Here is a 14,630-nt window from a genome sequence, read left to right as displayed (position 1 = left end):
CAAAAACACAAGACAATCTGGCAGAGGACAAGTGGAAGTGAGGGAGCTAAATAGTGAGGGACTAATGAGGGGATGGGCTGCAGGTGAGAAGGGCGTGAGGACCAGGTGAAGGGAATGAGGGACTAACGAGGTGATCAGAGGCAGGTGAGGGGAGTTGGACTGACGAGATGGTGTGACAGGATGAAAACAACTATTACAAAAAGGAAGGCGTGGAGCTAAACTGTTACACTGCGTTGTAGCCCCTCCCATCATGCCAAGTCATGTAAAAGTGATTTGATTGGTCGGATGTACAGTTCATTGACCATGTGACCATTTCTCCACCCGTCACAATATGAACAGGGCTTCTACTGCGCGGAGGGCACCTCGAGGCCCACCCCGTGCCCCGAGGGAACCTACAGCGCACGTCCGGCTCTCACCGACGGGTCCGAGTGCTCCCCTTGTGGCGGAGGCCGGTATTGCAGCGGCGTCGGACTCTCCGAGACTTCTGGAAGCTGCAGAGAGCGCTTCTACTGCAGAGAGGGAGCAACGTCTGCAGTACGACCATCATATTTAAATCCTTTATTAAAACATCAGTTTTATTCCCGTCTTTATATGACTTAAAGGTCACTTTAGTGTCACATGAAGCCAGTTTACACGTTCCGATGAGTGTAATGATGAAAATATGATGAAACATTCTGTTATGTATAACATTAAATGATAGGTATTTAAGGAATTAAATGACCTTGCGACAGTATCATTTGGATTTTCTTGACCTGTATATATTGTGTCCAGACTCCCGCGGATGGACCGACAGGAGGTCTGTGTCCAGCAGGAAGTTACTGTCCTCTCGCATCCTCCTCTCCTTTCTCCTGTCCACCCGGCACCTTCAGCAACAGCACCGGCCTCAGCGGACCTGAGGAGTGTATCAGTTGTCCACAAGGGTAATTATATTCTTCCTCACGACACGATTATTATTCAGATATCAGCGTATTTATTTTTCGGAGGACAATCTGAAATATAGATAGATAGATAGATAGATAGATAGATATATACTTTATTAATCCCCAAGGGGAAATTTGTCGTCACAGTAGCAGTAAAGTATACAAAGTAAAATATAAAATACAAAATAAAATATATATGTATACACAATACAATACTAATGACTGCAGTGTAAAAATTAAATTAAATATAAAAATATTAAATATAGACAGAGTGTGCAAAATGCAAATTGTGTGTATGTGTGTATAAACCTATTCCTTGCGTCAATATTATTTTCTCTTCCCGTCAGTTTCTATTGTTTAGGATCCAACAACACCTCCCCGTCGGGTCCTTGTTTCCCTGGTTTCTACTGCACGGGCGGCTCAGCTTCGCCTGTCCAGAACGAAGCCGAGGAGGGTTTTTACACTCTGGAGGGGGCGGCCGGGCCACGACCCTGTCCTCTTGGGACTTTTCAGCCCGTAGGAAATAATAATCCATACATAATTCTAACTCTAAGTGCTGTTTTACTGAAAATGTGCTGTTAAAAAAATTACGTAATGTCGAGAAAGGTTTAAGGTTATTTCCCCTCGTCAATTCTTCCTCCACAGCGTCGAGGTGGACGGTCCTGTGTGGAGTGTCATGGAGGCCGGGTGTGTAACCAGACAGGCTTGTCCCGGCCACCTCTCTGTCCCACAGGACACTACTGTCCTCCGGGGTCCTCCGGGGCTCGACCCTGTCCTGCAGTCAGTATCCGTGTGTGTTTTTACATCTGCAATGTGTGTGTGTGTGTGTGTGTGTTTCTATGTAGCCGCTTGCTCGTCTCCTTCTCATCTTTGTCTTCTTCATGAATATGGTTGACCCTCATTCAAAGTCACACGATCGATATTGTAACCTGGTGTTATCTGATGACCCAGGGCTCTTATTCGGACCAGCCCGGTGGCGACGCCGTGCGGTACTGTCGGCCGTGTGAGGCCGGCTGGTTCTGCAGCCGGGCCGGTCTCTCGGGCCCTGAGGGTCTCTGTGATCCGGGACACTACTGCACCTCTGGAGCCTCCACTGCCTCTCCAGTAAGATATATATATATATATATATATATATATATATATATCATCATATGTCCAGCTTATGCAAGAATGAATTTATGTTTTAGTGGAAACTAAATAGTGTGACATTTAAACTACATATACATACACACTGAAAATGAATGGTTCTTAAATGGTTCTTTAAAAGGCTTTGTGGTTCTCCGAAGAACCATCGCCTACTGAAGAACCATTTTTTTGTTTGAAGCACTATTATAGGTTATTTGAAGAACTCTTTAAGGAAATGGTTCTCCAAAGAACCTTGTTTTGGAACCAGAAATGGTGCGTTAAAGAACCGTGTTTTGAAGGTTCTTTGAGACACCTTTATACGTTCTTTAAGGAACTATTTAAGGAAATGGTTCTTTAAAGAACCCTGGTTTGAAAGGTTCTTTAAGGAATCAGAAATGGTTCTTCTATGGCATCCCTCTGAAGAACCATTTTTGGTTTCAGATGGCACTTTCATTATTCTGTGTGTATGTTTAATAATTTTTTTTTCGTATGTGCTTTAAGTGTTTTGTGACATTTAATATGAACATAAATGTCGGGGAAATAAATAATGTTATTTGGATAAGCGTCCGATAGTGTGGGAAAGGAATGCCGGCTCCCCACAGCTTTAACTTTAAAAGTTCTAACTCTACACGAAAGCCAAAATGAAACAACGTTGTCATATTCCGCTGACTGCACTCCGACATTCCCTCAGGTGGGCGTGGCCTCTGGAGCCGTATGTTCCGCAGGCTACGTCTGTCCACGGGGGACCGCGTTCCCCCAGCAGCACCCGTGCCCCATAGGAACCTGGAGCAGCATCGTGGGAGCCCAGAACCGGTCCTCCTGCCGGCCCTGCCCTGCAGGATTCTACTGCAACAGCACCGGCCTGAGCCAGCCATCAGGACTCTGTCACGCAGGTGTGGGAATTAAAAATATGATACAATACAATGGAGAGAAAGTTATTTAAAAACATTCTTTGATATTATTTTAACAGTTTAAATAGAATAACATTATGTATTAGTCCACTGGCCACCAGACTGTCTACAAATTAATTTGTATCTATTGATTTATAGGTCATTACTGTTCAGGAGGCGCGGCGTCCTCCGTGCCCTCAGACGGCGTGTCGGGGGACCCGTGTCCAGTTGGACACTTCTGTCCCACGGGCTCAACTTCTCCCGTACTCTGCCCCGATGGGACGTACTCCAACACGACGGGTATGGAACAAACAAAAAAACATTTTACTGAACTGCACGACATAAATAAAGTAGCAACATTTTTAAATGTAAAATCCAGGTGTTAATTACTTCAATTAAATTCAGTTTATTTTATATGGCCCAATATCACAAATTCAGAATTTACAATATGTACACATACGACATCCCTGACCTTTGACCTCACATCGGATCAAGAAAAACTCCCAAGGAATAACTTTCACGGGGGAGAAAGAAGTGAAGAACCCTTCAGGAGAGCAACAGAGGAGGATCCCTCTCCAGGATGGAGAGAACAATAGATGTCATGTGACCAGAATGAAGCGTTACAGAGTCACATAAACACATTCAATGAGTATGACAGGGTGTATGAATAGCTCGTAGTATAGGCATGGACCACGGTCCAGAAAGGGGGGGGGGGCAGGAGGCATCCGACCCAGCCAGGTCCAATGGACCCTCTGAGACGGGAAGTCACAAAGACTCCGGAGAGGAAGCAGAGTTAATAATGCGCGATAGAGAGATGTAAATTCATCCATACTTCACTTCTCCCATGTACTTTTTCTTGGGGGATGAAGGGTCAGCGGAGTGCGCCGACTGCCTCTCGGGGACCTACTGCCTGTCGGGAGAAGGCGTCCAGCCCTGTCCGGCCGGACACTACTGCCTCGGCGGCGGCGTGGAGGGCATCCTTCCCTGCCCTCCCGGCACGCACAGCCCTCAGTTGGGCCTCAGCCAAGTGGAGCAGTGCCTCATGTGTCCAGCAGGTGGGAGTGTTGCCACACGGTCGTCTTCAGTGCTCTGGAAAGACACACAAGTCTTTCCATTAAATGTTTAGTGGGTTGTCCTTCATTCCCTTGATGTGGTGGAAATAATCAATAGAGATAAAAAGGCTTTAATATCATGTTTTAGCACATATAATTAGAAGACTAGAGAAGGCACATTATTTTATGATTTTTGGATTCCCATGCCTTGGTACCAGCTGTGGTATTTATTTCATATTGTGTGTGTGTGAGTCATCATAACACACCTTCTGTATCAGAAACCTCCACTGAGGCGGTTTTGAATAGTTTGCCAGATGGTTAATGTGATAAGGGCGACTGTGGGTCAATGGTCAGCAGGTCCGTCTTTCAATCAGAGAAGTTGACGGTTCAATCCCCGCCCTAGTCGATGTGTCCTTGAGCAAGACACTTCACTCTGAGTTGCTCCCTGTAGCTGTGTCTATGGTGTATGAATGTAACATGGTTATAAGTCGCTTTGGATAAAAGCGTCAGCTAAATGACGTGTGATATTTCCAAACATGTAGATGTGATGTAATAACATAACATAGCATGTTCCATCCCAACATTCAATTCAGTTTATTTTATATAGCCCCATATAACCAATTACTAATTTCCCTCAGAGGGCTTTACAATCTGTACACGCATAACATCCCTGACCTTTGACCTCACATCGGATCAGGAAAAACTCCCGAGAAATAGAAGGGAAAAAAAACTTTCACGGGAGAAAAAAAGTGGAGAGCAACAGAGGAGGACCCCTCTCCAGGATGGACGGAACAATAGATGTCATGTGACCAGAATGAACAGCGTTACATACATAAGATGTTCTCCAGTTGTTCTCCAGTTGTGATCACGGTCTTGTTCTCTAGTTGTTACATTTTCAATTCTCTTCCTGATCGTCTCCCAGGGTTCTACTGTGAGGACTGGGCTCTGTTTGGACCTACTGGACCCTGTGCAGCCGGTTACTACTGCATAGCAGGTACACTGCATGGAGGTCTGCTCCTGTACAACATGGACCATGGTGTTGATATAGATACATTTAACAATCTAAATCTTAAATGTGCTCCTCCTCAAGGTGTGAACTTTCAGAACCCAGATGGTAACTTCAGCACAGGAGTGGGAGGGGCCTGTCCAAAGGGCAGGTACTGTCCCGAGGGCACCGGTCTCCCACTGCCCTGTCCACCAGGAACCTTCTCCAACAGGTGTGGTGGATCCTTTTTTTGTTGTTGTTTTTGTGTGTGCATTGTTTTAGTAACTGCACATGTGTGTGTGTGTGTGTGTGTGTGTGTGTGTGTGCATGTGTTGTAACACGCGTGTGGTCGCAGTCTTCACGTGACGGGCGTCTCCGGCTGCAGTCCGTGTCCCGCGGGTCGGTTCTGTGGCGCTGCAGGTCTCACTCGTCCATCTGGACCGTGTCAGGCGGGATTTTACTGTCCAGGAGGAGACGCAGCATCTACAGGTAAAATATTGAGTTTTTATTTTATTCATGAGAAGTTAATTTAATTTGTGCTTGTAGGATAATGACATAATCACCCAATTCTGCAGGATAAACCCAGTTTGACTACCTTGAAATATCAACACAAAGATGTCTCGACTAATTAATGAATGACTATGAATAATTTTAAGTTCATACACGACATGAAATAGTGGCAAACAGAGCTAATGTATAATGTGTGGATAGCAGAGAGATAACTCTGATGAATAAGCATCAGATGGAGAAGAAGCAGATGCTGATAAATGCAGGAAATCTGAATATGTGAGGGTGTTTTGTTGGAAGAAGTGATTCCTGCATTAATCAGGGTTTATCACATTAGATTCATCACTTTAAGATCTTAGCGCTCAGTAATTCGCCACATCTTCTTGTTTTTTCTCTCCTCCTCGAGGCTCAGACGGAGGTCCATGCCCACCGGCTCATTACTGCCCCGAGGGTGGTGCAGGCTCGCTGCCCTGCCCGGCCGGCGGCTACGCCAACCTCACGGGCCAGTCGGCGTGTTCCCGCTGCCCGGCCGGATACTACTGTCCAGAGAAGACCGATGACTTCACCGAGTTCCCCTGCCCGCCTGGCTTCTACTGCCCAGATGGTAGAAACACACACAAATACTTTTAGTCACAGTTGCATTAAAAAAAATCTAAAAATTAATTTATCCCAAAAACACCATCTACACAGAGAAAAATGAAGGTACCATCTGGAAACCGAAAATGGTTCTTCAGAGTGATGCCATAGAAGAACTGTTTTTGGTTCCACAAAGAACCTTTCAAACCAGGGTTCTTTAAAGAACCATTTCCTTAAAGAGTTATTCAAAGAACCTTAAAACATGGTTCTTTAAGGCACCATTTCTGGTTGCATAAAGAACCTTTCAAACCAGGGTTCTACTATTCCTGAAAGACTTCCTTAAAGAACCTATAAAGGTGTCTCAAAGAACCTTCAAAACATGGTTCTTTAAGGCACCATATATGGTTCCACATGAACCTTTCAAACCAGGGTTCTTTAAAGAACCATTTCCTTAAATAGTTCTTAAAAAAAACCTATAAAGGTGTCTCAAAGACCCTTTAAAAATGGTTCTTTAAGGCACCATTTCTGGTTCCACAAAGAACCTTTCAAACCAGGGTTCTACCATTACCGAAAGACTTCCTTAAAGAACCTATAAAGGTGTCTCAAAGAACCTTCAAAACATGGTTCTTTAGCACCATTTCTGGTTCCACAAAGAACCTTTCCAACCAGTTTTCTTTAAAAGAACCATTTCCTGAAAGAGTTTTCCAAAAAACCTATAAATAGTCCTGCGGCATAGCAGACCAATTGTTCAAATTGTTCTAAAAGCACCAAAATTGGCACACATGTAGATTAATATATTCTAAACATTTTTGGATATGGAAGCATTCAAGATAAGCCCTGTGGAAGATATGGCGGCCATTGTTCAAAATGGCCGCCATTTACCATTAGCGTCATTACATAGACTTCATTATGTGTCGTTAGTATGGTGCTAGATGGGCCAAAATTCCTTTTTTTTACATCAGAATTAACATCAATAAGTGTTTAACATATATTTAGATGAATCTTCTCAAAAATGGCCCCCAAACTGGCCGCCATTTTGTGGAAAAAGTGGACATTTGATGAAGATTCCAATACTCAATGACATAATACCTCTAATAACCAGTACATGATTTCAGGAACACACTTTAATTGCTCAAGTTGCTTTTTATTTCAAATTGCTGGCAAAATTGCAATGGAATGGTAGTCAAAATAATACACAGAGTACGGGAGTTTACAGTATGGTCAGATTGTAGTTATATAGTCGACCAAAAGCCCAGTCTCTAGGCACAGTACTTACAGTTATACATTTATGGATAGATCTAATATAAATGAACAAATCTAAGTGGCTTCAAGAAGAGGACACAATAAACAGTTGCCAATACAATAACTTTCAGTATTGTGTAATCCTGCAGTACATACATGTAATACAATAACGTAGATTTTGCCACACTATGTTAATTATGATTCTGAACTTTTCAAATCTGGTCACCAGGATTATGAATGTCTACAGATCATAATGTTGGCTAGCAAGTTTTCTGTCCTAATCTACTGGCATTCGCCTTCACAGAAACACAGACCCGTGCATTGCAGTGAAGCCTTCGTGCACTTGCAGCGGTTTCTGCAGCCTTTCTTGCATCCGCAAGACACCAGCTCATAGCAGGTCTTGGATGCCTCAGGGAGTGTGGTCCAGAGTGGTGTGTAGGGCCCATCATCACTCCGATGCCAGCCCCAGTCTGTTGGTGGAGGGAGCACGGGCTCTGGTACCAATGCCTGGCCCCAGACATGACCACCCTGAAGGGCAGATCTCTTCACATGCTGCTCCAGAGCAGCGTAAGTTGGCGGGATGTTCTGAACAGAGCTCTTCTTTGCAAAGAGCTTCTTTCTCGCCTTGTTGACGCCCTTGCATTTGCTTGTGCGGTCATACAGGAGTATTACAAACCTCTCGATGACATGCATTGTATCCTCTTGGATGCTTGTGGGTGCATTTGCCAGACTCAGCAGGGCATCAGTGAGTTCTGGCAGCGTGTTCCATGTTGCCCAGGCAGATTTCTTCCCATGTCCGACGAAGGCTGACACAGTATCACACCCTGTGATGGCATGAAACATTGGAAGAGCACATGTCTTCTCTGGACCAAGGGAGGAAGCTATTTCATGGCTGCAATGTAGCGGTAGTTCTTGCCTGTCCCAAAGGCTACCCAGAGTTCGTCTCCAGCTGGTAGTTTCTGGACTACCATCACTGCTAGGACCACAACGTCAGTGTCTACTGTTCGAACCTGTATCTGGTGGTGACCATGTTGTGCAGCATGTGCTACATGTAGCATCATGCGAGTGTCTGCCTCTTCTTGGTTGCATGGTGCGAGTGAGTTGATGTCCTCTTGCTGTGGAACACAGATCACCTGCTCCCCATCAGTGACCACCAGTTCCTTGCCTTCTTCTTGAAAGGACTCTGCAAGCATGGTGGAGAGGTAGCTGAAGAGCTCCACTTTGTTGATATCAACTCGCAGGAAACTTTGCCAATTTCCTGGTATGACTGCCGACGACAACACGACGCATCCTTTCCACGCTGTTTGACGGTTGAAGGAATCAGTCTGTAGCTGTCCCACAAGGTCAAGACGTGATAGCTGTTCTGGAGCTGTTGTACACGTATGGGATGAACACTTGCTCATACGTATTCTCGAACGTGTTGGCAGTACCCGGCTTCAACATCTGTACGATTACTGCTCCATCGAGGACAACAGCAGTGACAGTAGGCGCTTCAGACTGAGGCTCAGCATGGCCTTCAAGGCACACCAGCAAGTCACTCTTGCTCCCTAGGTACAGTCTCCCTCCGTCAGATAAAGCTGGAGGGCATTGCTGATTTTCATGCCTGAAGAACTCTTCTAGATTCCCATCACGGGTCTGGCAGCTGATATATACTATTACTGCAGCCGCCAACACTGCCACCACCGCTGCCGCTGCAAAGTAAAATTCATTTTTCTTGTAAAATGGTAGCCATTTTATTTGGTAAGCACACAAGTATGTGTAATTGTACACTACTTATCACCTCTAGCACACTTATCACCTCTAGCATCCACAAAAAGACAAATTATGGTACATATTCAATGACGCTAATGGTAAATAGCGGCCATTTTCAAAAAATGGCCGCCAAATGTGCTACGGGGAGAATCTTGAATGCCTCCATATCCAAAATTGTTCAGAATGTATTAATCTACATGTGTGCCAATTTTGGTGCTTTTAGAACAATTTGAACAATTGGTTTCGTATTTTTTACTATGCCGCTGGGCTATAAAGGTGTCTCAAATGAAAATATGGTTCTTCAGTAGGTGATGGTTCTTCGTTGAACCACAAAGCCTTTTAAAGAACCATTTAAGAACCATTACTGTTCTGCGTGTAGGAGCTTCTTGTTGTCCTCAACACCACAACACTGACTCGTCATGTGTCTCGTGTGCATAGGCACCAGGCATGCCACCCAGTTCCCGTGTCCTCGTGGCTATTACAACCCAGAGCCCATGACTCAGAGCCTGGACAGCTGCCTGCCGTGTCCTCCGGGACACTACTGCGACCAGGAGAGGCTGACCCGAGTGTCTGGGAAATGCAAAGCCGGTCAGTCTCGTCTTCGTCTATTTATTTCTTCACAATCACATCCGTACAGCCGGGTTTCTCCGTAGCAGGAACTTCTCTCTGTGTGCCAGACGTGTTGCATCTCTGGCAGGGTTCGTACGGTCATGGAAAACCTGAAGAAGTCATGGATTGATAAAAATGGTTATTTCATGGCCTGGAAAAGTCCTTTAAAAAAATGATATCCCAAAAGTTTTGTAAAAGTCTTGGAATTTCTTTCAATCTTTTGTATGTTCCACAAATGGAAAATTGACAATAAAGATGACTTTGAAATATGTATCGAAAAATATATATATACAGCATTTATATACAGGACTGTCTCAGAAAATTAGAATATTGTGATGAAGTTCTTTATTTTCTGTAATGCAATTAAAAAAACAAAAATGTCATGCATTCTGGATTCATTACAAATCAACTGAAATATTGCAAGCCTTTTATTTTTTTTTATATTGCTGATTATGGCTTACAGCTTAAGAAAACTCTAAAATCCTATCTCATAAAATTTTAATATTTCCTCAGACCAAGTAAAAAAAAGATTTATAACAGCTGAGTGTTTGTCAAGGCTCAGGAAACCCTTGCAGGTGTTTCGAGTTAATTAGACAATTCAAGTGATTTGTTTAATACCCTACTAGTATACTTTTTCATGATATTCTAATATTTAGAGATAGGATATTTGAGTTTTCTTAAGCTGTAAGCCATAATCAGCAATAAATCAGAATAAAAGGCTTGCAATATTTCAGTTGATTTGTAATGAATCCAGAATGCATGACATTTTTGTTTTATTAATTGCATTGCAGAAAATAAAGAACTTCATCACAATATTCTAATTTTCTGAGACAGTCCTGTATATTAGTGCTGTGAAAAATAACGCGTTAACTCAGTTAATTCAATTACAGGTTTAACTAGTTTTGGGTTTTTTACGCATTTAACGCATGCGCAGAATGAGCTTCCAATCCGTCTGTCGTTGGTCGTCGGGACGAAAAAAAAGTCACTTGCAAAATGAGCTTCCAATACACCACTTCAATCTGAACTCTGTCCGCTCTCATGCAGACGGTCTGTTCATCGGTAATGATCCTTCCGCAGGTTCACCTCCGGAAACCTTGTTACGACTTTTACTTCCTGTAGATCAGGGTCTCAACACGTTGATCGCGACCTGCCAGTCGATCGCGGCGTAGTGTCGGTAGATCGCATGACATTAAAAAGATTGGCCCGCCCCCTGACATGTTCTCTATAGCACGTCTTTGTTCTTTTATTAAACTAAACGTCTGTTGTTGATCGTATCTCCACAGCAGCATGTCATTTCTGTCTCTTCGCGTTGCGTTAACACTTATCGATCTCCGTCTCGCGCCACAGAGCTCCGTGCGCGCGCATCGACCGAGCAAAAAAGTCACTTGTCAATCTGTCCCGTGTCCGGGCCGGTGAGGTTTCAGCTTTGCAGCGGTGTCCCGCCGTCCCTTTCATCACGGCCCAGTTCATGAAGAAAACCCACACAGTCAGTTTGCCTCAGCAGCTGCTAGAGGAAGACTAGAGGCCTTTAGATTGTATCATGGTGGAGTTAATGGTTGACAAACAAGAGGAAAATGTTCTGTTTAACCCTCCTGTTACCTTTACATTTACTAACATATTTTACCCTTGGGTCAATTTGACCCCAGCAATTAAAACCTCAGAAAATTATTAGAATTAATATTGCTTCCCAAGTTTAAGTGTGAGGTACTTTATGTTTGTTTGTTGACTACCTAAATAGCACTTTAAATAAATAAAAAAGTTGATATTTCTGATATGTTTGACACAGTGAAAATAGCCTGGGGTCAAATTGACCCCAAAGAACACCGACATTAAACATTGAATGGGGTCAAATTGACCCGAAAGGTAACAGGAGGGTTAAACATTCTGTTTAGGATGAAGATGTATTAATGTTCCATATGGAAGAAAACTGCTAAATAACTGCTGAGTTGCAGCACCATTGTATAGAAGAATGTATAAATGTATATATCCGTCTTTTGTCATAAATCTCTATGTTCTCACAAAATATACCGAGAATATCGGTAATATGTGATTAATCATGATTAATCCACAAAAACCTGTGATTAACCCGATTAAAAATTTTAATCGTTTCACAGCCCTAATATATATATATATACACAGTATAAAATAAATATATTTATATAAATATATATATTAAAATATATATATTTATATATATAAATACATTTATATATATATATATACATATATAATTTTTTTTAAATATATTTTAATATATATATATATATTTTAATATATATATATTTATATAAATGCTGTATATATATATATATTTTTAATACATATATCAGTCATCTTTATTGTCAATTTTCCATTTGTGGAACATACAAAAGATTGAAAGAATGTTTGTCTCTCAACATAAAGTGAGTAATAGTAATAGTAAAAAAGTGTTAACAAAGAATATTTATTTGCAGTTTGATTACAAGAATAAACTTTTACATAAATATTTATTCTTTTAATCAAACTATTGTCACATACATTTAAGGCAGTGGTTCTCAAATTGGGGTACGTGAAGGGACTCCAGGGGGTACGTGAGATAAAAGAAATATATATTTAAAATAAGCATCTATTAAAAAATCCTTTAAAAATAGTTTGAAAGATTGAATCTCAACAACAGCCACGTCAGTTATTATTTTACTTTTTCTCTTCACATTCTGGCAACAGCAGCAGCTTTCAGATGCTCCCTTGTAGTATTCATGTATAAAGGCGCCACACAGCCCGGATCAATATGAGCCAAACCACCTCCATGCACTCAAGACTCGGATATGAGAAGCATGGCGACCTGGTTTACTCTCATCGGTGACTCATCTCTTTTCACCTCGACTCGCCTCAATTCAGTTTATTCTATATAGCCCAATATCACAAATTTACAAATGTGCCTCAGCGGGCTAGACATATGACATCCCTGACCTTTGACCTCACATCGGATCAGGAAGAAACTGCCGTCGACTCTGATTCAGGAGTGTTTGTACGTCAAGTCAAAACACATCGGTTCTTCACCTTCTACTTTCAGGTTGGTTCTGCGTGACCGCGGCGTGGAACTCCCAGCCTTTCGATCTGGACAATTACACCAACGCCAACTGTCTTTGTCCAGCCACGTCCACAGGGGGGCGCTGCCAAGCGGGCTTCTTCTGCCCCTCGGGTAGCTCGGAGCCCGTGCCGTGTCCACCTGGAGCCTTCTGTAACATCTCAGGTATTTTTATTCAGGACACGAAACCTCCTCATGCGCACTAAGCCACTACAGTCCTCAGTCAGTACATCAATGGTTCAATAGAACTGGTTCTCCACGTCGGGCCTCAAGAAGGTACTGGGTTTTTCATTCCGACCAAATAGATGCATCTTATATCGCAAATGAGTTCGATAGATGTTGTACGTCGCAATACAAAGTATGTTTAAAAGCAGGACGCCAAAAATACCAGGATGTTCGACTCCACCTGGTCGCATTTTGCAGTCTCTGGCTATTCTGACCCACAATCCTTTGCACAGCAGATATATAAGCAATAGGGTCGAAGTTCAAGTTGCCACGTTTAAGGAGGGAGCTTATGTCCCAATTGAATCCATACTTCATGCAAGAGGTCCAAAGCCAGAAAGAAGAAATTGCTGTTCATGGTGTTTTATATTCACCGATCTATCATTATAACACATACAGAGACTTGAATGATAAATATAGTGCAATTCAACATTTATTTGAATGCACAGAAAGATGAATTGTCATTTTCGGCCAATTTATTATATTACAAAATATATGACTGTGTGTAAAACAATATTTATATATATATATTTTTTACTAAAGTAATACTTTGTGTCAAATATAGCATAATATATTCAAAATATATTGTAAAATGTAACAAACAGTGTTGTACACGCAGTCATATCTTTTGTAATATAATGAATTGGCAAAAATGACAATTTGTCTTTCTTCTCATTCAAATACATGTTTAATATATAGACTGTTTATATATATATAGACACAGTCATATATTTTGTAATATAATGAATTGGCAAAAATTACAATTTGTTTTTCTGTGCATTCAAATGCCTGTATGTGTATATATATATATAGTGCATGAATTGTTCTACAGTAGGGGATGTCAGTCTTGAGGCATATTCTAAATACAATTTTTGTTGTTTAAAAAACACACAACATATGTATTTATGTTGTTTTAAAAGGTTTGGCTCTGCCGATGGCGCCCTGCCTCCCTGGGTATTACTGTGTGGGCGGAGCCACGGAGGCCAGGCCAACAGATGGAGAGACGGGCAGCATCTGTCCACCTGCGGCGTACTGTGGTAAGCTCTGCTTTACGGCACTGCAACGGTTTTACTACCGAACTTACCAACAACGTTTTTAACCCTATTTATGAAATAGAGAAAAGTAAAGTCCTGTAAATGGATGGCACATTGGGTCTTCATTAACCGCGGCAGAATGCTTAATTGTTATGATATGTGAGTTTGATTGGAGGATTAATCGGGGTTCGTACGGTCATGGAAAACCTGAAAAGGTCATGGAATTTTAAAATGGTTAAAAGAGGAGTGGGAGAGGGGTGTAAACTCTCAGCCCAGAATCGGTATATGGACATGAATGTACGGCTGAATTAAAAAGACTAATTCAACTCTTCCTCTCTCCAGTTGAGGGCTCTGGAGAGCCGGAGTTGTGTCCAGCCGGTACTTTTTCCTCAGCGCCGGGTCTGACCAGCGAGGCCGGCTGTCGGCCCTGTACTGCAGGTTCCTACTGCGCATCAGCAGGGCTCAGGACTCCGACTGGACCCTGCAGCCAAGGCCAGTCCATCCGCTGATTACCTTCGCATTGAAAATGCGGAAGGTTATGTTTTGATCGCCATTCATTTATTTATTCATTTATTTGTATGCATGTTACTCGCATAACTAAAAAAGTATTAAACCGAATCGCATGAAATTTGGTGGGATGATTGATTAT

General features: G+C 42.4%; 1 long non-coding RNA gene across 1 annotated transcript; it reads left to right on the top strand.

The window, feature by feature from the left end:
- The first annotated feature begins 465 nt into the window (after window positions 1–465).
- On the top strand, window positions 466–1,382 carry LOC130211017 (uncharacterized). The gene is made up of 3 exons (XR_008834911.1): window positions 466–534; window positions 772–920; window positions 1,268–1,382. It is a non-coding gene; the product is annotated as an uncharacterized LOC130211017 (long non-coding RNA).
- The last annotated feature ends 13,248 nt before the right edge of the window (window positions 1,383–14,630 follow it).

The sequence above is a fragment of the Pseudoliparis swirei genome, chromosome 20 (genome assembly GCF_029220125.1).
Source record: "Pseudoliparis swirei isolate HS2019 ecotype Mariana Trench chromosome 20, NWPU_hadal_v1, whole genome shotgun sequence".
Taxonomy (NCBI): domain Eukaryota; kingdom Metazoa; phylum Chordata; class Actinopteri; order Perciformes; family Liparidae; genus Pseudoliparis; species Pseudoliparis swirei.
The sequence above is the reverse complement of the archived record's forward strand: the minus strand, read 5'-3'. Positions and strand labels throughout refer to the sequence as shown.